Source organism: Rhineura floridana, chromosome 2 (genome assembly GCF_030035675.1).
Source record: "Rhineura floridana isolate rRhiFlo1 chromosome 2, rRhiFlo1.hap2, whole genome shotgun sequence".
Taxonomy (NCBI): Eukaryota; Metazoa; Chordata; class Lepidosauria; order Squamata; family Rhineuridae; genus Rhineura; species Rhineura floridana.
The window spans coordinates 133,564,624-133,586,805 of record NC_084481.1 but is presented as its reverse complement, the minus strand read 5'-3'; the positions used below and the strand labels follow the sequence as shown (position 1 = coordinate 133,586,805).

Sequence of the window (22,182 nt, the reverse complement as noted above, 5' to 3'; positions counted from 1 at the left end):
GGCTGGAAGGAACCCCCTCTCTGAAGGAACTCCAGCTGTCTTGGAAAGCTGCCGCCAGTCAGTGCAGATAATACTGAGTTAGATAGATCATTGGGCATGTGCCTGATGTGGATTGCTTCCTGACTTACCAACACCGGTTTTCATCACTGGCTCCAGATATGGCGAGAGAGGATGCAAGCTGGATGCATGTATGAGTTCACAAAGCCCCTTGAAACACAAAATAGGTTTGATGAACCACTGAGGTATGGCAGGAAAGCAACAATGAACCTGTTCATGTCACAGGAACTAGGAGTCTGCTGCTCTCCTGTGGCTTCATCCCGCACCAAATGCAATTCTCTTACATGTAATTTTTTTTCTTGGTTCTTTAATGCTTTTTTAAAGGGCATGGGTATCCAAATGTCACCATTTTCAAACATTGTGTGCCCTGCATTATCAGCTGGGCATGTCTAAGCAAAGGCCAGATCTGAATTATGGCAAGGAGATCTGGATATGAAATTTGGAAGCCAGTCATCATTTGTTCCAAATAAGTAGAATGGATGAAAAGTGCTCCCCTTCACCACAAGTATGGCTTGAAGTCCCAGGCACAGCAACAAATCAAGGAGCGCTCCAAGACAGAAACACGAGTGAACAAGAGCCAATTGCTTCCACATTAGCAGTTTTCTCCAGAATTAATACCATTCCATTACTCATTTATTATTACAGATGATCCCGATTATATTACTGCAAAATAGTTTCAATCCGTGTGTGTTATACCCTTTGTAGGCATCTATATCTGAAACCAACATCTGAGTCCCTTCTCTGTGTGTCCCCTCCAGGAGATGACTGCTGCTGCAATCTCCAAACCCTTCTCTTTCAAGCTATAGTACTTGCCCATCATCAGTTCTTCTTATCTAGATTAATTTTTCAACTGGCTCACCCAGAACCAGATGCCAGTCCTGACCTGACACACTGGGAAAGTACTAGGTACTATGAAAAACAGAACCAGCCAATATCTATGTACTAAAGTCATATTACATGATCTCACTCAGCACCCAGAGTTGTTGGAGAGGAAAATAAGACAGAAGTTGTAGAGCCTCAGGGAGAAGGCAGTAAGATGATGACCCCACAGAATCATTCAGCAGGGATTCTGTGGGCATCTGACAGGGCATGCTGATATATCATCAATATCCCAACATCAACAGAACCAAAAGATGAGGATCTAATGAGATCTACAGGGTATAAGAAAGAAATAACTGACCAAACCCCAAGCATACTTGGTGCCATGCCTAATCTGAAAACCAAATTGGTAAGGGTCCAGACATCTGCACCAAACCAACGCCCCTTCAACAACCTTCTTCTAAAATAGCCTTTGCCAACCTGATGCCTTCCAGAAGTTTTGGACTACAACTCCCAACAGCCCCAGCCAGCATGGCCAATGGTAATGACTGGTGGGAGTTGTAGCACAAATCACCTGGAAGGCACCAGGATGGCAAAAACTGCTCTAAAAAGTGAATCAACATCAAGCTTAGATTAAATGTACTATCATCCTAATCACATGAAAAAAGAAGAGCAAAGTTAGGGCCTTGAAAGATATTTCAAGTTTTTGGTAGTCATCCTGTTATTTATGTTTTATATATTCAGATTAATAGACGCGATCCTCAAATTTTTGAGCACTCAGGTAAACCAGTGTCTGTTATTTTTTCTACCCCTTGGCAAGGCTATCTTAGCAGATAGACTTATATTAAAAGTATTGCTGCTTTCAGATTATATGGATAGATTGCACATGCATACTGTGGATGAAATAGTAAGCCTTGTCATTAATGCTGCCAAGTAGTGGCTCAGTGAAATTCACTCAATGGGATAGTTTATACAAGTAATCAGCATTATGTTTGTTTGTTTTTTATTCATGCCACACAGTCTGGACAATTGCCTCTGTGAATACGTGCATTTATAAATATCACAATGATTTCATTTCTAAGTATTTTTATCAATCCATAAATTAAAGGTAACACAGGCACTTGCCATATGCTACCAGGATAGATTCTCTGCATACATTAAAACTCAGTTACTAGAAGCATAAATAAGTAATGGTTATTGATCTCAAAATGGTAATAACCTCAAAAAAATGTATAACAAATTTTTAAAAAGTACTTTTGAAAAAAAAACTTTTGATGTTCAAGGCAAGAGGCTAATGGCAATTCTGGGAAAAAAAGAATGCACATGGTTGTAACACATTGCTCTTTTAATCTTATAAAAAATTAAAGAAATAGAGCAATCAATAATGCACAACAAAGCTGCCAAACAGTTCATTCATTGTTTGGACATCTGGAAATAATTACTAGGGAACATTTTCAAAAGCATCTCATCTAGGTGACTTCTACCATAATCAGAAATGCATTTACCTGGAAGTAAGGCCTGCTGACTTTGATGTAAATTAAAGGAAGCTGATATGGACAGTGACTACATCTGCAATCCTAAATGTGTGTGCATGAGAGAAATAAGCCCCTTTAAGCACTGTGAGACTTACTTCTGTGTCAACATGCATAGAATTGGTGTCTCCACCCAGTTCAAATATCACCTAGCAATGCATTTGCTAGAAGTAATTAGGCAGCCTTCCACATCAGCTCCAGCCAGCACAACTGTGCTGGCTGGGACTAATGAGAGTTGTTGTCCAAAACATCTGGAGGGCACCTAGTAGGGGAAGACTGGCCTTATACAAGCCACTATTATCAGCTTCAGCTCCAGCCTCGGCAAATATGGGCATGAAAATGTACCATGCAGGGCTGTTGTAAAGTTTCCTGAAACAATGTATATGAAGTGCTTTATGCTAAAAAGAAGGGCTGTGGCTCAGTAGCAGAGTAAATGCTTTGCATGCAGAAGGTCCCACTTACCTTCAGGTAGGACCAGGAAAGACTCGTGCCTGAAACCCTGGGGAGCCACCACCAGTCAATGTAGACCAGGAGTAGCCAACAAGGTGTCCTCCAGATGTGTTGAACTACAGCTCCCATCACCCCCGATCCCTGGGGCTGACGAGAGTTGTATCCAATATCCACAGGACGCCACAGTTGTTATTCCTAATGTAGACAATACTGAACTAGATGGACCAGTGCTCTGGCTCAGGATGGCAGCTTCCAGAGTATTAACTTGCTTCCAAGAAAATGTGCTTGGAAATTCAGTTCACAGTTTAATCCTGTATCTGTGGATTATGCCATCAGAACAAAAGCAGCACACTGAATCCACAAAGCCTGGCAGAGCCACCTGGCTCTGCCCCCTGCAAACTAACCTTAGTGCCCACTGTTTTCAAGCATAGAGTTGCACCACATTTCCTTTGATCCTAATGGCTCAGCTGTTAAGATGCAATGCAGCATTGTTGGTGGTGCCTCATCCTCCCTACCCAATCCATGCTCAGGGCACATTAATGTATTATGCAGTTCTTGTTAACACAGCAGCCTAATTCTGCTGCTGTGCCTGCTTGAGATTCAAGTATGCCTGCTAGCAGTAATTATGGTAGTATCTAGGACGGTGTGCCCAATCCTTTATGCTGCACAGAGCTAACAAATAGTTTCATATGACTGTTAGCAAGATCCTAATCAAACTTACTTGGATCTAAACTGCATTTAAAATAACAGGATTTAATTCCACACACAGGTGTTCAGTATTGGAGTGGCAGGAGCTTAAACTGTGATTACCAGCCATGTCTTGTTGTGCATGCATGTAAGCCGTTACCAAGCTATGAATCAGGTTGTAAATTGCATTTTCAAAACAATCTAGATCTTGAGCAACCAGATTCTCAAATGGCTATTGCAGCACAATCTCTGCTGAAATGGAAAGTGCTCCTGCTGCAGGAAACAAGATTGCAGACCCAAGTTGTGATACTAACTAAACTTATATGTAAATAAGGTCCATGGAATGAAAGGGATTCACACTTCCAAGTAATGGGTAGGCTCCAAAGGTCCTTCTGGACATTGAGCGTTTTCAGGCTCTGCCTTCCCAATTTGGTGTGTGTGTGTGCGTGCATGCGTGCGTGTGTGTGTGTGTGTACACGCGTGCATGTGTACACAAGCTGCTGTTGGAGGTCAAAGCTATTGAGAGTGAGCACAGAAAAAGTCACTGTGCACGCAGGACCACTTTAGATCCCTGACACTGTGTTAAGATTGGGATTACAGATTTTCCCCCCTTGTGGATGAAAAATAAACTGTCACTGAACTGATAAAGCAATTAAATGAAAGTGACTATAGTTTGTCCTTGTAACAAGTGGAAGAAACACACAGGTAGATATTACATAAATATATACATAATAATTTTTTATTAACTTTTCTCACCCCATCCATTGACTGAACACACCGTATAAGCAGTTCAGTAATTTACAGAAGGCATTCACACAAATCTTCTGTCTAGTGAAGTACACAAAAAGGACAAATAACTTTATGCCCCTGGAATTCCAGTTATGGTAACCAGCATGTTTTAAATTCCAGTAAGGGTTACATTTCAACAAGTATATCTTTCTGTTCACTTACTGAGCCTCACCAGTTTGTGTAGATTCATAATTCTGAGCTGTGGCCAAAGGAGTTGCTTCCTGTTACATTCCATTTATGACCTCTGGCAGCGGGTCACACCTAGGTGCTTTTGCATCCCCACTGCTGCTACTACACATCCTAATTGTCTCTATAGCAATAACAACTTCAAGTTGCCCAAGTTATAAAGAAAAATATACTGAAGAATCAGTGAATCTTTTTGTTTCATGGAGATGACATTCAAGTTTGATTTTGAATTACAACATTGGAAGAAACTAGAGGTAACACTAGATGGAATTACCTTTAGTAACATAGTCAATTTCTCACGGGCGGAGGGGGGGGAGAGATAGATCATGCAGCTGCCAGCCCCTCAAAGGTGAATCTACATTACTGTTTTTACAAACAATCAGTTATAACAGAATTCCATTCTGACCTCACTGGAGCAGATTAAGGTCTGTAGCTCAGCATTTTGATTTCACCAGAGGCAAGTTCAGTGTAAAGATAGCCTTTCCTAGTTTGTCCACGATATCAGGTACTTGGAGGTATGTTGCCTCTAAATATGGAAGTTCTATTTAGCTCTCACAGCTAATATGTGTCAATAGATCTATCATCCATACATTTGTCTACCCAGGAATGGGGCACTTGTCCAACCTCCAGATGTTGTTGGACTCCAACCCCCATCAGCCCCAGCCAGTGGTGCTGGTACCCATTGGGACTGGTAGGGGGAAGGAAGGGAGACCACCTCTGGTAGGAGGAGCCAGAGCCGCCGAGAGCCAACTAATTCTAGTTTTGTTCCCAACCTCCTCCCCTGCTGGGTTCTACAAGGGGCAACCCTGAATCTAAGGAGGAGGAAGGTGGCAGATAGTGCCACTCCTAGATTCATGATAAGCAAGGAGAAAAGTGTGTGTCATGTAAATAAGTAATTTAGGTAGAGGCTGGATGACAGCAGAGTGTGGGTAGTGGGGCAGCACCCCATTCACCCTAAAGGGCTATACTTGTCCCAGCCAGTATGGCCAACATTCAGGAATGATGGGATCTATAGAGCCACAGTTTTCCATCTAACAGTGCAATTCGACACACATTTATTCAGACTCAAGTCCCACTGGTGTTCAATGGGATTTACTACCATGTAAATGTATATGAGATTTCAGCCTATAGGGTGCCTCACCACATCTTGGGAGATGAATCCCATAGGCCAAGGGATCCCAAACTGTGGTCCATGGACCACCAGTGGTCCATGAGCTTTATTCAGGTGGTCCATAGTGTGTCTGTGGAATTGTGGTTGAAGACAGGAAATGGCACATCCACTGCCTTCAGTAATCATATTGATATTTTGCTTCTTTCTTTTTTATTTTATATATAATTATATAGAATTCAAACTGTAATAAAATATAATGTATAAGAAATAAAAGAAGCAATAAAAATGTCGTTTAAAATCATACAGTACCTAGGACAGGACACCATACCACAACTGCTACAACAGGCAGAAAAATCATTAAGCAATTTTCAAGGGGTCCATGGGGAAAAAAGTTTGGGAACTACTGCCACAGGCCATGTGCTGGGTGAGGAATGAGTCCCCCAAATGCCTGAATTCATCTGGGTCTCCATGTTACCTCCTTTCCCTTATGTCAGTTTAATTTATTAGAAATAGCATTCTTGCTAGCTCACTCCTGTACCCAAGTATTTTGGAACCTTCCTTCCATCAGTCATTAAGATAAACGGGATGCCATATTAATAAAAAGGGATTTTTCTCCAGTTATTCCCTGTTTACAAGCAGGAGCCTATTTCCTGTGTCACTGGCTTTGCCTCACAACACAGAGAGGATTAGTGTGGGTAGTGGTTGTTGCTGCCTTCTTGCCAAGTTAGCTGCCTTTCCCGTCATTAGAAAGCATTCACTGAGCCCTTAGTATCAACTGGGGAGCAGTCCCCATTCAAAAGCTCAACTCATTTAAAAACCTGACAGACCGTGTATTGTTATTGTGAGTGCCCTAGAGTAGAAGGGCTGGATAGAGATATTTTAAAATAATAATAAATAAGCTATGCAAGGAAATCCACCTTTGGATTTGAGGCCCATCTGAACACTGCAGTAAAATGCATCGAGTCTGAAGTGGATAACTTGCATACAGGCATGGAACTGAAGACCTCCCTCTGCCATTCAGAGATTGGGGGCCACAAGACTCCGCTTCTTCAACCCGCCCTCTTCGTTTGGCCTTTAGCCGTTGTGCATCTAGTTTTGACCAGCAGAGGGCCTCCTTTCCCATTTTTTAAAAACCCAAACAACCTCGCTCCACATAACTATATTGCCACAGAAATCCACCGAGTGTTGTAATAGTCTTGGGTTGTGGTGGTGGAGGTACCGCAGCCGCGGCACGACTTCCTTTGTGCCCCTTCTGCCACAAACACCCCTCCCTTTCCCCTTAAAACCCCGCAGCTGCGGTCTCAGAAGCCTCCCGATGCACCAAGCTTGCAACAACACCCCAGGCAGGAGAGGAAATCCTTTCCCCCCCCAACACCACCGTCAACAATCATTCTGCAGCCACCCACAAACTCTCTTCATTTGCTGCCCTGCAACCTATGTGGGCTCTCTGCCTCTCACATACCGTTTGATGGGACGCGCCGGGGAAGCCCTGTCTGCTTGCTTGCCAGCGAGTGGGCTTCCAACTGCCTGCCTCGCTCGCTCCTGTCGCCCTGTTACACACCTACGCTAAACTGGCGGCCGCCTCTCGGGCTTTCCGCGGAGGAGAAAAGTGCGCGGCAGCGAGACTCGATCGCTGGCTGGGGTTGAAGAGGACGGCAGAGAGAAAAAGAGGGTGCGTGTTGTGTGAGAGTTCCAGGAAAAGAGCGCGCACAACAGGCAGGACAGAGGTAGTCGGAACCAGAGGGAGTGAAAGTGCCAAGTCTCATTGCGCCTGCCAAAGGCCGGCAACGCACGAGCTGAGCAGGTGTCTGGGGGTGGCGGCGACGGCGGATGCCTGGGCGCGCCTTGGGGGCAGAATCATCGGAGTCGCGCGCCTACCGCGCGATCGAGATCGGAACACAGAGTCCTCTCGTTTCTCGACCCCGTTAGGCAGTCCTGCCCTGTATGCTTATTCGGGAGCAAACCCAGCCGAACTCAGTCGGGACTTACTTTTGAGTAAGCGGGCAGGCAGAGGATTGGGTTTGAATCTCCCTCCCGCCGTCAAACGCCATCCTGCCAGTCTCCTGTCAAGAGCGCCCTTCTCCACAGCTCCCCGCCACTTCCCGGCAAGCCTGCCTTCAGACGACCTCCCGAATCCCATTCCCTTCTCCGGCCGATGCTGCCCGTGAACCATTCCGGGGCGGTTTGGCTCTCTCCCGGGAGCGGGGCTCCCCAGGCGCCTCTCCAGCTTGGCTACTGTCATCAACTTTCCCGCGGCCACGCCGCTCTCTCCTGCTGCCGCCCCTACCTTGCGGTCCACACAAAGCCTGCTCGGGTCCCCTCCGGTTAGTCACATCGTCTCCCAGCCGTCCAGTCCCTCCAGCCGCCTCCTGCAGCTCCAGAAACACAGGAGGAGGCAAGCAGCTCAAGTGTCTCATCAAAGCTTTATGAAGGGTGGGAGGGCAACAGAGTTGGTGGGAGCCTCTGATCTTTCTCTCCCTTCCTCTTCTCTCCCCCCTCCCGGGCTGGCGTAGGAGCCTCTCACACGAGCCTGGCTGTACCGCCACCTCCCCCTGCGTTTGGCTTCTTCTCACTCAGGAATTATTTAGATCTCCGTTTGGGCTTGGATTGGTCAAGTGGCTTCCAAGCAGGAACACCAGGGCTGGGGCGCCCGGTTTAAAGGAACCGCACCGCCTCTCCCCCCCCCAGTCTATCCCAACGCTGGACAGCAAAAAAAAAGCACCCCCTCCCGCCGCTGCCAAATGCTATTTTTTTCCGGGGGTGTGTGTGCGTGTGTAAACTTTTTTGTCCCTGCCTGGATAGGTTGGATGGACCAAGCCTCTCTAGGGAATGCACATGCAGCCGAATGATTGGGTTTGAATACACACTGAGGATATTTTTTTTTCCTGGCACGCATCTCTCTCCGCCATGCCCTATTATCACGAAGCAATCATAAAATTGCAAAACACCACCACCACACACAATTAAAACCAACAAAAGCTACTCCGGAGCGTGATGCCTTCTCAAGTTAGTTTTACCTAAACCCATCTTTTCCCTCAGCTTGAGGCTGAGCATTCTCAAGCTCCTCCTCATCACAAGAGCACAGCCGTGCAATACGACTACTCCAGAGGAAGCGATCAGGGATTGGAGATCCCCGTTTGATAGGAAAGGGTGGGCTGCAGCCGGGAGATGGAATCGAGAGAGTAAGGAGACGTATAAAATACTAATACAATTTTCTGTGTTTTGCTTTTAATAATAAATTTAGGAAGGGGAACGGGAAGGAACGATAAGAACTTCCTTCTGAAATGTTAGGAATCCCTTAAAAGCTGGGGAATATTAGCTTACTTGTTAGTGCATTAAACAAACCAGATCCATTTAAATATAGCTGCCTCACTGACCTCTCCATAGTCTGCCTATTAAGAATGCAATCAGGATAATAACAAACATTGTTTATTAATGAAGGCTCCGGATAACGTTACAACTAGTCACTTTCGAAGAGAACACGCAGCGGGCAAACTTTCTCAATCCAGCCAGCCGGCGGATTTTCTCCCAGACATAACAAGACAGTCAGAAGCAACCCCAAACTCACCTTTTGCCTTTTTAAAAAACCTTCTCATGTATTTATTTATCTGAAAGCGCGCCCACTTGCAAAAGTCTGGCACCGAGAGCGCCGCAGGGGAGATGCCTCGAGAGAAACGCGCCACCCCAAATGTACACCGGCGTGGTTGCTTTGGGGAGAGAATTCGGAACCGTGAGAGAGAAAACACACACCCCACCTTCTTGTCCAAATCTCTCTTTCTCTCTTGCAAGTTGTCGTCGCCCTCTCCCCACCCCCGTTCTGTTTATGCCGCAAATACAGATTAAATTATTGATAGTGGAAATTGCGTGGCGGAGGTAATAATGGCACCCCCTGATTGAGTAGCTCCATTTGATCTTGGCCGGGACGGAGAGATTTCCTTGCTAGCTCGCCTAGGGGTAGCTAACCCAGGACCAAAATCTCTCTAGCGCTGTGAATGGAGTGCGTGGACGGGAAGGCGCACGAGTGCTCCGCTCGACGCGCTTGACGTGGATGTCATATGACACCCCGCCTGCCTCTAAGAGAGACGAGGCACCGCGGTTGAGGATTACGAGGAACCACAATCCGAGTAACAAACGAAGGATGCCTCCCATATTTTTTTTAATCACTAACAGCCTCTGGCTGCCTTTCCTTGCACGTGTTTTATAATGTTCTCGCTTCACTTGTTTCGGTTTCTCTGGAAACTCTGGAAGAGGGAGTTTCCTATTTTGGGGAAAGGAGCGTTTATTAGGAAGTGCACAGGAATCTGTTGATGTAAAAATACTTCAAAATTAAGCTCAAGGCCTGAACATAATTCAGTGATTTTTTTTCCTTTTAAAAAGATACTGACGTTGTGTCTTTAGCTTGTGCTGCTTTTGGCATAACTATCTTGGAAGTGTGTTCAGTCCTATTGCATATCTACTCAAGAGTAAGAAGTGAGTCCCATTGAGATCTAGGGAGAAGGCGGTACAGGATCATCTACTAGACCCACTTCGTGTTTACTATGAAACAGACATATGCCTCCATGGAGGCTATGAAAACAAGGGATGCTGCAAGCTAGGTATAAATATTCTCCCCAGGGTTTATTCTGACCAGCAACTTGACACATTTTGTGCATAATAAAAAAAAACCCTGCAATGTGAAATAAGTTTTTGTGCAGTTGGGGAAAAAAAAGAGGTGCCAGTACTCCATACCTGTGAGTGTTGTCATGAGAAAAGACCTGCTTTCACAGTATATTATGAGACAAATTATTTGACTAGTTTGGGGGCAGGCATACGTTGGATAATGGAATGGAGCAAGGAATTTCAGAAGAAAATCACCCTGTGCTTTATAGACTACAGCAAAGCCTTTGACTGTAGATCATGAAAAACTATGGCATTCTTTAAAAGAAATGGGGGTGCTACAGCATCTGATTTTTCTGATGCACAACCTATACTCTGGACAAGAGGCTACTGTAAGGACAGAATATGGAGAAACTGCTTGGTTCCCCATCAGAAAGGGTGTGAGACAGAGGTGTATTTTATCACCCTATTTGTTTAATCTGTACGCAGAACATATCATACAGAAAGCGGGATTGGACCAAGATGAAGGAGGTGTGAAAATTGGAGGGAGAAACATCAATAATTTAAGATATGCAGACGACACCATACTCTTAGCAGAAACCAGTAATGATTTGAAACGAATGCTGATGAAAGTTAAAGAGGAAAGCACAAAAGCAGGACTACAGCTGAACGTCAAGAAGACTAAAGTAATGACAACAGAAGATTTATGTAACTTTACAATTGACAATGAGGACATTGAACTTGTCAAGGATTATCAATACCTCGGCACAGTCATTAACCAAAATGGAGACAATAGTCAAGCAATCAGAAGAAGGCTAGGACTGGGTAGGGCAGCTGTGAGAGAACAAGAAAAGGTTCTCAATGCAAAGATGTATCACTGAACACCAAAGTCAGGATCATTCAGACCATGGTATTCCCGATCTCTATGTATGGATGTGAAAGTTGGACAGTGAAAAAGGCAGATAAGAGAAAAATCAACTCATTTGAAATGTGGTGCTGGAGGAGAGCTTTGCGCATACCATGGACTGCGAAAAAGACAAATATTTGGGTGTTAGATCAAATTAAACCAGAACTATCACTTGAAGCTAAAATGTTGAAACTAAGGTTATCATACTTTGGACATATAATGAGAAGACATGATTCACTAGAAAAGACAATAATGCTGGGAAAAACAGAGGGAGTAGAAAAAGAGGAAGGCCAAATAAGAGATGGATTGATTCCATAAAGGAAGCCACAGACCTGAACTTACAAGATCTGAGCAGGGTGGTTCATGACAGATGCTCTTGGAGGTCGCTGATTCATAGGGTCGCCATAAGTCGTAATCGACTTGAAGGCACATAACAACAACAACAAGTGTACTGGTTGCTTGTGCAGTAAGGGAAAAAAAGCTTAGACTAAGCCTGGATTCTCCCATTTATCTGTGCAACGGTGGCTCAAGATATTTTCGTGCCTGAAGTACAACAGCCATGGTGCTCTCCTCCTTCCAAGTCAATGTGCCTAGAAGCCAGTGCCAGCCAAGGATATTGTGTGTGTGTGTGGGGGGGATATTGTAGAGCTGGAAACGGTTCAGAAAAGAGCAACTAAAATAAGGGTTGGAACAATTCCCCTGTGAGAAAAGGCTCCAACATTTGGGGCAAGCCGGAGGAGTGGGCTGTGATACAGGTGTGTAATATTTTGCATGGTATGGAGAAAGTGGATAGGGAGAGGGTTTTCTCCCTATCTTACAATACTAGACTTGAGACCGTGAAATGCAGCTGAGTCTTGGAAGATTCAGGACATACAGAAGAAAGTACTTCTTCCCACAGTGCATAGTTAAACTATGGAATTAAACAAATTCATGGAGGATAAGACTATCAGCTGCTACTAGCCGCTATGGCTATGTTCTTCCTCCACTGTTGGAAGCAGTACATCCCTGAATACCAGCTGCTGGGAATCACCAGTGGGTAGAGTGCTGTGCTCTTTTGAGCTTTCCACAGGCATCTGGTTGGCCACTGTGAGAACAGGATGCAGGACTAGTTGGGCCATTGGCCTGATCTAGCAGGCTCTTCTTACATTCTTGTGATAAATGGCATTACAAGCCCCGAAGAAAGCGTTGCCTGGAATCCAGATTATTATTGAGGGCCACTCTTGACAACATAAGATTTTCTACATGGAAGTCTGTTCCATATAGTAAGTCATGTAAAACCTGTTTACCACATGTATACTGCTCATCTGCTGCTTCTGCTATTTGTAGCCTCCAAATCTGCTTATGTGAAGCAAAATTGGGATGTGAGCTGGCTTGGAGGGAACTGAATGTCAATGAATTAAATGTGAAGTCTACTACAAGACAGATAACACACCTACCAGTATGAAAAAGAAGGAACAGAAGCACAATGCCTGTTTGTTTGTTCTCTGTTGAGACTGCACTCAAATTGGCCCTTCCAGGCTTTTTTTTTGGGGGGGGGGTGTAGTCTGCAATGTGTTATTAACACAATAATAGTGCATTAGTGGTAGGTTTATACTAAACCATCCACATATCATGCCACTTAGTTATTCGGCAATGCTTCCCCAGTATTATTGCATTACTGCTGTTTGGAGTGATATTCTTGAACCATAGTGCAACAGAAATGAGGCAACCCCCCCTTCCCCAAACACTTGTGGTACAATGCCTTGCAAAAGTAATCAGACCTCTGACAAATGCTCTCATATTACTGAATTACAAGTGGTACATTGTAATTTTGTTCCGTATATATGGAACGGGTTCAGAAGAAGGCAACAAAGATGACCAGGGGACTGGAAACAAAGCCCTATGAGGAGAGACTGGAAGAACTGGACATGTTTAGCCTGGAGAAGAGAAGACTGAGGGGAGATATGATAGCACTCTTCAAGTACATGAAAGGTTGTCACATAGAGGAGGGCTGGGATCTCTTCTCAATCATCCCAAAGTGCAGGACATGGAATAATGGGCTCAAGTTGCAGGAAGCCAGATTTCGACTGGACATCAGGAAAAACTTCCTGTTAGAGCCATACGACAATGGAACCATTTACCTAGAGAGGTAGTGGGCTCTCCGACCCTGGAGGCATTCAAGAGGCAGCTGGACAGCCATCTGTCGGGAATGCGTTGATTTGGATTCCTGCATTGAGCAGGGGGTTGGACTTGATGGCCTTGTAGGCCCCTTCCAACTCTACTATTCTATGATTCTATTTTGAAACACTGAAACTCAAACTCAATTATTGTAAGGTGACATTGGTTTTATGTTGGGAAATATTTGTAAGGAACATAAAAAACTGAAACATGTTGCTTGCATAAGTATTCAACCCCTGTGCTGTGGAAGCTCCCAGTTGACTCAGATGAAAGAAATTGCCCTATCGAGGACACAATTACCTTACCATTGGCCTCCACTGTGAACAATTAAAGTTGCTGTCACATTGTCAGGATAAAACCCCCACTGCTGAAGGATCATTGGTCAGGCTGTGGATCTGAAGGAAAATGAAGACCAAAGAGCATTCTACAGAAGTGAGAGATAATGTAGTACAAGATTAGGAAAAGGGTATAAAATAATATCTTCGTTGTTGGATATCCCAGTGAGCAAAGTTGGATCAATAATTAGGAAGCTACATCACACCGCCTAGGTACTGCCAAGAAAAGGCCGTCCCTCAAAACTTAACACTCCACAAGAAGGAGACTTGTGAGAGAAGTCACAGAGAGGCCAACCATCACTTTGAAGGAGCAACAGAGTTCAGTGGCTGGGAGGGGACTAATGGTGCACCAGTCAACCATATCAAGAGCTCTGCGTACCACTGGCCTGTGTATGGGAGGGTGGCAAGAAAGAAGCTACTACTCAAAAGCTACCATCTGAAAGCACATCTGGAGTTTGCCAGAAAGCATGAGAGTGCCCCAGCTGTGATGTGGGGAAAGGTTTTGTGGTCAGATGAGACCAAGATAGAGCTTTTTGGCCAAAATTCAAAAGCGCTATGTGTGGTGCAAATCTAACACTGCCCATGCCTCAAGGCACACCATCCCTACAGTGGAGTGTGGTGGGGGCAGCATCATGCTGTGGGGATGCTTCTCATCAGCAGGGACTGGGCATTGTGTTAAAACTGAAGGAAGAATGGAGGTAGGGAAATACTGCAAGAGCACCTGTTTCAGTCCACTAAAAAACTGAAGCTTGGAAGGAAATTCCCTTTTCAGTACGACAATGATCCCAAACACAAGGCCAAAGCGACATTGGAGTGGCTCAAGAACAAAAAGGTGAATGTCCTACAGTGGCCCAGTCAAAGTCCTGATCTCAATCTCATTGAGTATCTGTGGCGTTTTTTGAAAATTGCGGTCCAACCAGCCTGAACGACCTGAAGCGAATCTGCCAAGGAGAATGGGCTAAAATCCCTCTGACGCTGTGTGCAAAGCTGGTACATACCTACCCCAAAAGACTTAAAGCTGTTATTGCAGTGAAAGGTGGCTCTACCAAGTATCAGTGTGTGGGGGTTGAATAATTATGCCAGCAACTTATTTCAGTTTTTTATGTTTCTTAGAAACATTCTGCAACATAAAACCAATGTCACCTTACAATAACTGATTTTGAGTTTCAGTGTTTCAAAATAACATATCATACAGAATGAAATTACATTGTACCATTTGCAATCAGTAATATGAGAGCATTGGTCAGGGGTCTGATTACTTTTGCAATGCACTCTATATAAAATTACAGGATTTCAGCAGGAAGTTATAGGACATGCCCTGACTGGAAACGAAGCATTATGTCCACCTGAACAACCTAAATAACATCACAAAAAATAGGGTGGGTCCTAAAAATATACATCTCAGGTATCGAAGCAAGGGTAAAGATGTGTGTTTTCTGCATTCGCCAAAAGTTGTACAGTGAATGCACCTCACTGGGGAGGGAGTTCCACAGCTTAGGGCTGCCACAGAGAATGTCCTCTCCCAGGCTGCAACCTTCCAAGTTTCTGTGGATGATGGAACTACTAAAAGGGCTCCCTCTGCTTATCTCAACACCCGAGAAAGCCTAATGTATTGATGGTGAGTGCTGCTCTGTGTGTTCTTGTTACTTTTTTTGCTGCTGATGTTTTTAGTTTAACAATTTGTGTTTAAGTGTCTGGATTTCTATTGTTTTTTAATGTTACACATAAAGCCCTTATATTTGTAAACCACTTTGAGCAATTCCTTCTTGTGGAGAAGAAAAGTGGGATTATATGTTTTTAATCAGTCAGTGTGAGGCTGAATACATACAGGGCGGGTTCTCTGTCATCAAGAAGCAGCCTCTTATATAATTGATACAATACCAGTAATGTTATTTTCCATTTCTACCATTTTAAGAGAAAGGCAAGGCTTCATTAGCAAAAGTGAACACCACCCCCTGGCAAAAAAGAGTCACATTTAATCTACATATAACAGGCTCTCTAGCATTTACTCTTTTTTAAAAAAATAAACAAACTTTTCCTTGCTATCTCTATAACCATCTGTTTGGTTAATGTGATTTCAACCCAGCCTGATTTTCCGAGAAGAAAAGGTCAAAAAATGCACTGGATTCTCAGTTCTTCTCGTTGTCAGGAAATCTAAATTAATCCTGATTATACGAATGAGAGTGATGCCAATGAACTTGGAGATTTGACACTAGAGTATTTTTTCTATTAATATTTTTTAATTGGCTGAGGTCACTTCTAATACTACTAGCAGCATTTGATGTTTAATTGTGTTTACGTCTGTTTCCTAGTTACCTACGTTCGATTATTCCTCATCTTCCCATACTCTCCTCCCAAATGAAAGGAATAGGAAGTTGCTTGAAATCAACTAGCTCGTAATAATCAGAAATGGATATTCAAAATAAAATGGATCTTATAGGCATGGCACAGAATTTATTTTATCTTGGCTTTCTTGTATGCTAACATGCTAGCAGTGGGTGTGCAACAAATATATTATGCCTAAGAGACTAACCTATGCATTTGAAAAGTTGTAGCGTAATTTGTTCCATAAAGCATATTATTCACCTATTCTGTTTCTTTCACATATGGCATTAATGGCCCTGTCAATGCAAACATTGTCATATTCAATGAGCCTTTGCCAACTTGGTGCCTTCCAGACATTTTAGATGACAACTCCCATCAGCTTGTGGGAGCTGTAGTCCAAAACATCTAGAGGGCACCAGGTTGGCAAAGGCTGGATTGAAGCAATCCAACCACTGAAGTAGGAATTGCAGAAATGATAGGGGTAATCCCTGAGATCCAGCTCCTCTGTGGTCTGTGTGAAACCCTGATGCACATTGAGCTTTTCCATGAGTATAGTTATAAAGGAAGCTGCATTATACTGAGTCAGACAGGCCATTGGTCCATCTAGCTCAGTGTTGTCTACACTGTCTGGCAGCAGCTCTGCAGGGTTTCATACAGGAGTCTTTCCCAGCCCTACCTGGAGATCTGAAAGACTGAACCTGGGACCTTCTGTACATAATGCATGTACTCCACTATAAGGCTATGACCTCCCCATTTGCTTTGGTGTTAGGGGCAGCTCTACATGGACCTCCAGGGTATAAGCTGAGCTTTCCTGATCACTGAAGTGACTGGGGAAGCCTCTGTTTATGTTGATTTTTAGGTTCAGTATCAACTGTGAGATGCATTGTCCCTTGAAAGTTGGCCATTTTGAAAAGCAAGCTGGAGCATGTACCCATGAGTAGGCCTGCAGTACCAATGGGAAGGCTGGCATATCCATCCTAAAGCAGATGTGCTTGTGAGGAAGCAGTCCAGACTGCTGGGTCTCAACCTCAGGCTGGAGCTCTCTCCCTGACACCAAAGCCCCCTTCAGATGCTCCGTCTGATCACGCAAGAGCAAAATGCATGGGTCTTCTCAACAACCCTGCCCCTGGTATCCCTGTGTGTGCTGACTCTACCCCCTTCACTCTTGACCTTCACATAAATGTGTGAAGGAGGCTTATAAGTGTATTGAAGGCCCTTATAAGCTCCCTTCAGATCTTTGCATAAAGGTCAGGAATGGAGAGGGTGGGCCAGCATGCATAGGGACATTGGAGGTGGGGCTGGCATGTGTGCCTGCCCCCACCCCTCATACACACTTTTGCCTTCATGTGGTCAGGCTGAACACCTGAAAAGGGCTTAAATGTGCTCATAAATGTCCCACTCTCTGGCACTTAATGACAAGCAGCACCCAAATACGCTGAGCCAAGGAAGTACAATCTGAGTGACAATAAAATAATATTAAAGCTATTACTTACTGTATTTTTATTTGACCCTTTGTCATAAGACCCATCCCCAGGGCAGGTCTTATTATTCATCAATGCAGGATGAATTGATGGCTGAGGGCCAAATGAGATGCCAGCAGGAAATCTGTGGATAGGATCTCCTGCTTTTTTAAAATAAAAAATTAAGAGCAGCTTTGGGAGGGGAGACCTGAGGAGTGGTGTTGGGAGAGCATGAAATGTTACCAGTTTCCCCAGTGCTGGTTCCCAAATCCAAATCCCCCTCCTCCTCAAGTTGCTATTTGTCCTGCAGTAGAAAACAGGCTGTTAGATAGCCTTGTTTTCTAGGCCCAATATGACAAAAACTGCCTGCAGCTTGAGTAACTGAGCTTGTTTCTGATGAGATTGAAGTGGTAAAGGCCATAGGGTTTCATAAAGCAACATTTCTTCGCCAGCACAGAAATCTCAGCAAAACACAGAAATCCATCTTTTGCTGCTGCACTCATTAGTCTACATTGCACATTGAAGTACTATATTATAAAAGAGCTGTTTTCCACTACAGAATCTTAATTTTCCAACAATCACAAAGATGGAGGGAGAAGGAGAAACAGTGGCTTTTCTTGAAAACAATGATTTTCAGTTATCAAAAAGAATGCATTCCTGTTCCTGTCTGCTAATGGCATGATCAGTCTTTGCCCATATAATTTGTATTAAGCAATATTTCTACAGCTGCTCCCATCTCAGTGTCTACATGCCTTACAGACACAAACCACTGTTCCTAGTATTCATCTCATGTAATAAAAGTGCTAACAGCGGGAGATTAGAGAGAGAGACACTCAAATGATCAGTCTTCTCTTTAATGACCCCTCTGAAACCTCTTTTCTGCTGTCTTTAAGTAACTCTGCACATGCTTTTCTTTCCAAGAAGATAATATGTATCAGTGCTCTATTCCAATTTCCCCACAAACCAAATCCTAAATGTGCATCTGCAAAAGTGTGTGTCTATCAAATAAAGCCAAACTTTTTATCGGTGGTGCCATCACTGATAACATTGGAAGATCCCTGTTGGATCAGACCAAAGGCCGATCTAGGTCAGTATCCTGTTCTCACAGTGGCTAACCCATGGGAAGCCCGCAAGCAGGACCTGAGCACAATAGCACTCCCCAAGGATAGCCTTGTCATTCACAAATTTGTCTAATCCCCTTGAAAGCCATTTGAGTTTGTGGCCATCACTACCTCTTATGGGGGCGAATACCATCTTTTAACTATATACTGTGTGAAGAAGTTCTTTGTCCTGAATTTTCCAGCATAATATGTGATATTTCATTATTTTTATTTATTTTGTTTTTTATCTATGCATGGGGTTTTAATATTTTATTATTGTAACTCACTCTAGGATTCCCTTTTGATAATGATGAATGGGCTGGAAAGCATTTAAATAAATAAATCAGGGTAGGATTTTGGGGCAGAAACCCAGGACCCCACTCAGCTGAATGGGCAGGAGTGCCCTGCAAATGCATCAGGCCTGGCTTAACACATTTTGAAGTAAGCTGACTAATATGCATTACCATTTAAAGAGCCCCCACCCAATAAGGTCACTGAGTCCAGACTCTAAAGTTACCTAAATACACCACTGAATTTTATTTCATCAGGGAATTGTGATTTTCATAGCAGTGAAAAAAGGTGCTCAAAAAATACGAAGTAGAGCAATTATCTGTCCTCCTCCCATTCCCTGCCCCCCCTTAAGATGGTGGTGATTGCTTGGGTGTAGTGCCAGGTAGTTTAGATACAGGGGGATTAACTATTGTAACTCACCATTAACATGAATTTTGTGATTTGCAGCCTTTCCCAACCTTTGGGTCCCCAGATGTTGTTGGACTCCAACTCCCATCACGCCCAGCCAGCATGTCAATGGTCAGGAGGGAAGGGAATTGTGCTCCAGCAACATCTGGACACCCAATGGTTGGGAAAGGCTGGCATATGAGATGTCTTGTGTATATCCTGATGGATGTCCAGATGGCAACTTTCAGCATTGTGCTTCTACCCACTTTTCAGGACATTATGAATCAAAATCTGGATGTGCATTAAAGCATTCACAGAATCAGTCTGGCCTGGCAAGATCGTGAAGGAGAAATTTAAAACAATGCAACACAACTGTTTACAACAGCAATGTGTAATAGTCCTGCATTTGCTTTCAACAATGTGGATTCAGGATATTATGACAGAAATGTTCTGCTACGAAGGCCCTCCTCCGGGTTCCAACTCACAGGGAGGCCCGGAGGGTGATGACAAGATCTAGGGCCTTCTCAGTGGTGGCCCCCGAACTATGGAACAGTCTCCCTGAGGAAGTACGCCTGGCGCCGACTCTGCTTTCCTTCCGGCGCCAGGTCAAAACCTTCCTATTCTCTGAAGCATTTTAAGTTACATTGATCTAATTTTAATAATGTTTATTGTATTGTTGATTGTATTTTAATATTATTTTGTTATTCATTGTATTTTTATACTATTTTATGTTCACCGCCCAGAGAGCTATCGCTAGTCGGGCGGTATATAAATTTAATAAATAATAAATAATAATAATAATGTGTCTATACACTCTCAGCGAGGTGGGAGAGATGGGAACATATAGAGACAAAGGCCTTTAGTTATATATAGCAGCAGTGCATATGAACTGTTAAGCACAGAAAGCACTGAGAATAAGACTGAGGCAAGGTTTAGCTTGTTGCGGCAAATGTTGGCTTTCCTGATGTTAGAGATCCTTTCAGCTTCTTCACTGGTGAGAGAGTTACACCTTGTGCCTATACACTCACAGCTCATAGGGAGTCGGAATTAATTTCACTGGTGTTACTGGATTACTCTTGTGTGCTCTGTAAGGCATTAAAAAGTTAGTGTATGAGCAGAGAGCAAGGTATCTGGGTATCTAGTGTCCAGAACCTGAGTGTATTTCTGTGTCTCACTTCATGATTCTCCTGGCTAAGAAAACCAGGGATACTGACCATATCTCTGGGTGATGGCTGAAAATGAGAACCGGCAAAATAACAATAGGGAAGATCAAAATGCAATTGGAAAGACAGTGCAGACAAACGCCCTCCCTTGTTAATGTGAGCCCCAACAAGTAAGGCTTAGCCACACCAAAATATATTCCTATGATGGATCCTGCCATTGGATTTCTATGATTCCTTTTCCAAAAAGCCTTTTAGGTGAAAATTCGCAGACCAGTCTTTATCTCCATTGGACTAGAGATTGCTTTTATATCTTGAAATTCATTTATTGGACTCTAACCTTGACTTGCCACCCTCCCTAAAAGGACTTGCAAGTAATAAATCAATCACTTCCCATGAAACATCCCAAAGCCCATGCTGCTTCCCACTATTGCTTGTCAAAAACTTTTTCTGCATGCACGTGCTTTCTAAGGGAGTGATATATGATGCTTCATTGCCTGTATATTGATCTGTAATCAAACATTCTCTAATAAAAAGATTGATGTGCTTTATTGCTAAATGGCTTTGGGATTCTTCAAGGAAAGTGATTCATAAATTCAGCACTAATAAACTAAGGGACATCAGGAAACTATTCCTGCACTGGGGGGTGAGACTTGTAACATGCTGAAAATGAGTTCCCCTTTGCCTTCCAAATATTTATTAAGTTTATTGATGAATTATTTTTGATATTTCTCCCTTGTTACCCATTCACCCTGGAATTCCTTCCCAGAACATAGTGCCACATCTACATGTTCATTCAAATTTCTCCTCAATAAGCCAGTTTTTCCATGAACCTTTTGGCCTACATCCTTAATTTTTGGTGGGGAATTTGTGGCCATCCAGATGTGGTTGGACTCCATCTTCCATCAGCTCCAGCCAGCATGGCCTGTCTTTCCCATTCCTATTTAAATTTGGATTGTGAAATTTGAGGCTGATGGATAGATAGCTGAATTTCTGTTAGGTTCTGCAGCAGACTCTCCATGGTTTTCTCTTGCTGAGTGCTGGTAAGTGTGGGAGTAGGTTGTATAAACAAAAGACTCTAGGAATCCCTGAAGAACTATGGAACTATTTTGGTTTCCAGAGTGTGAATGTCAGTGCACTGCTAAAAATTAAATACCTTACTGGAAACCAATCCAAACCACTCTTCAACCAGTGCACATGGCTTGTGGTCAGAGACTAGACTTATATTGAATTACATATACATAAGGCCAAGGGTTTTCTTATTAAAAGTGTTGTGAGCACACAAATGAGTGTTGTCATTCATTTTACTAAATATGCAAGACAGTGAATCTACCATTAACTGAAAATTCAGACCCTGATGATAATCTCATACCCATTAGAAGGTGGCTAAATGCCAGTTCTGTTGGTCCCTGCCCCTGGAATCTATACTAAAGGTGAGAATTCCTGTGTGGTCCATTGATCCGTAAACTGGCAGATGGATTTGACTGCTGTGGCTATTTCCATCGTTGAAAGAGCTGTCTATGTTCATCTTGTTTGACCATTTAATACTGATATCTTGACCACCGGGTAAATTACAAAGTCACAGATCTCTAAGGTTTTCCCATAATGATTTTTGTTCTGGTTTTTAAAGCAAGGCAAAACATATTTCACATTGATAAGATAATAGCAGACAATCACAACAATAAAACCCCTCAAAGGTTTAAAAAAATAACTAATTACCTCATTTAATTTTACCTTTCTTCCACTACCTATAGTATATTAACTATGTGACAGGTTGACATTAAAACCAGAAGGAATACATGAAAGAGTGTGGCAAAAATTCTATCTTTTATA

The 22,182-nt window shown here is 43.4% G+C and overlaps 1 protein-coding gene across 1 annotated transcript in view; it reads right to left on the bottom strand.

The window, feature by feature from the left end:
• BDNF (brain derived neurotrophic factor) overlaps positions 1–8,184 on the bottom strand; it is a 48,307-nt gene extending 40,123 nt beyond the window's left edge. The window contains exon 1 of the mRNA XM_061610582.1: positions 7,919–8,184. The gene's annotated coding sequence lies outside the window, so the exon portion shown is untranslated. The remainder of the gene's footprint in view (positions 1–7,918) is intronic.
• Positions 8,185–22,182: the final 13,998 nt, after the last annotated feature.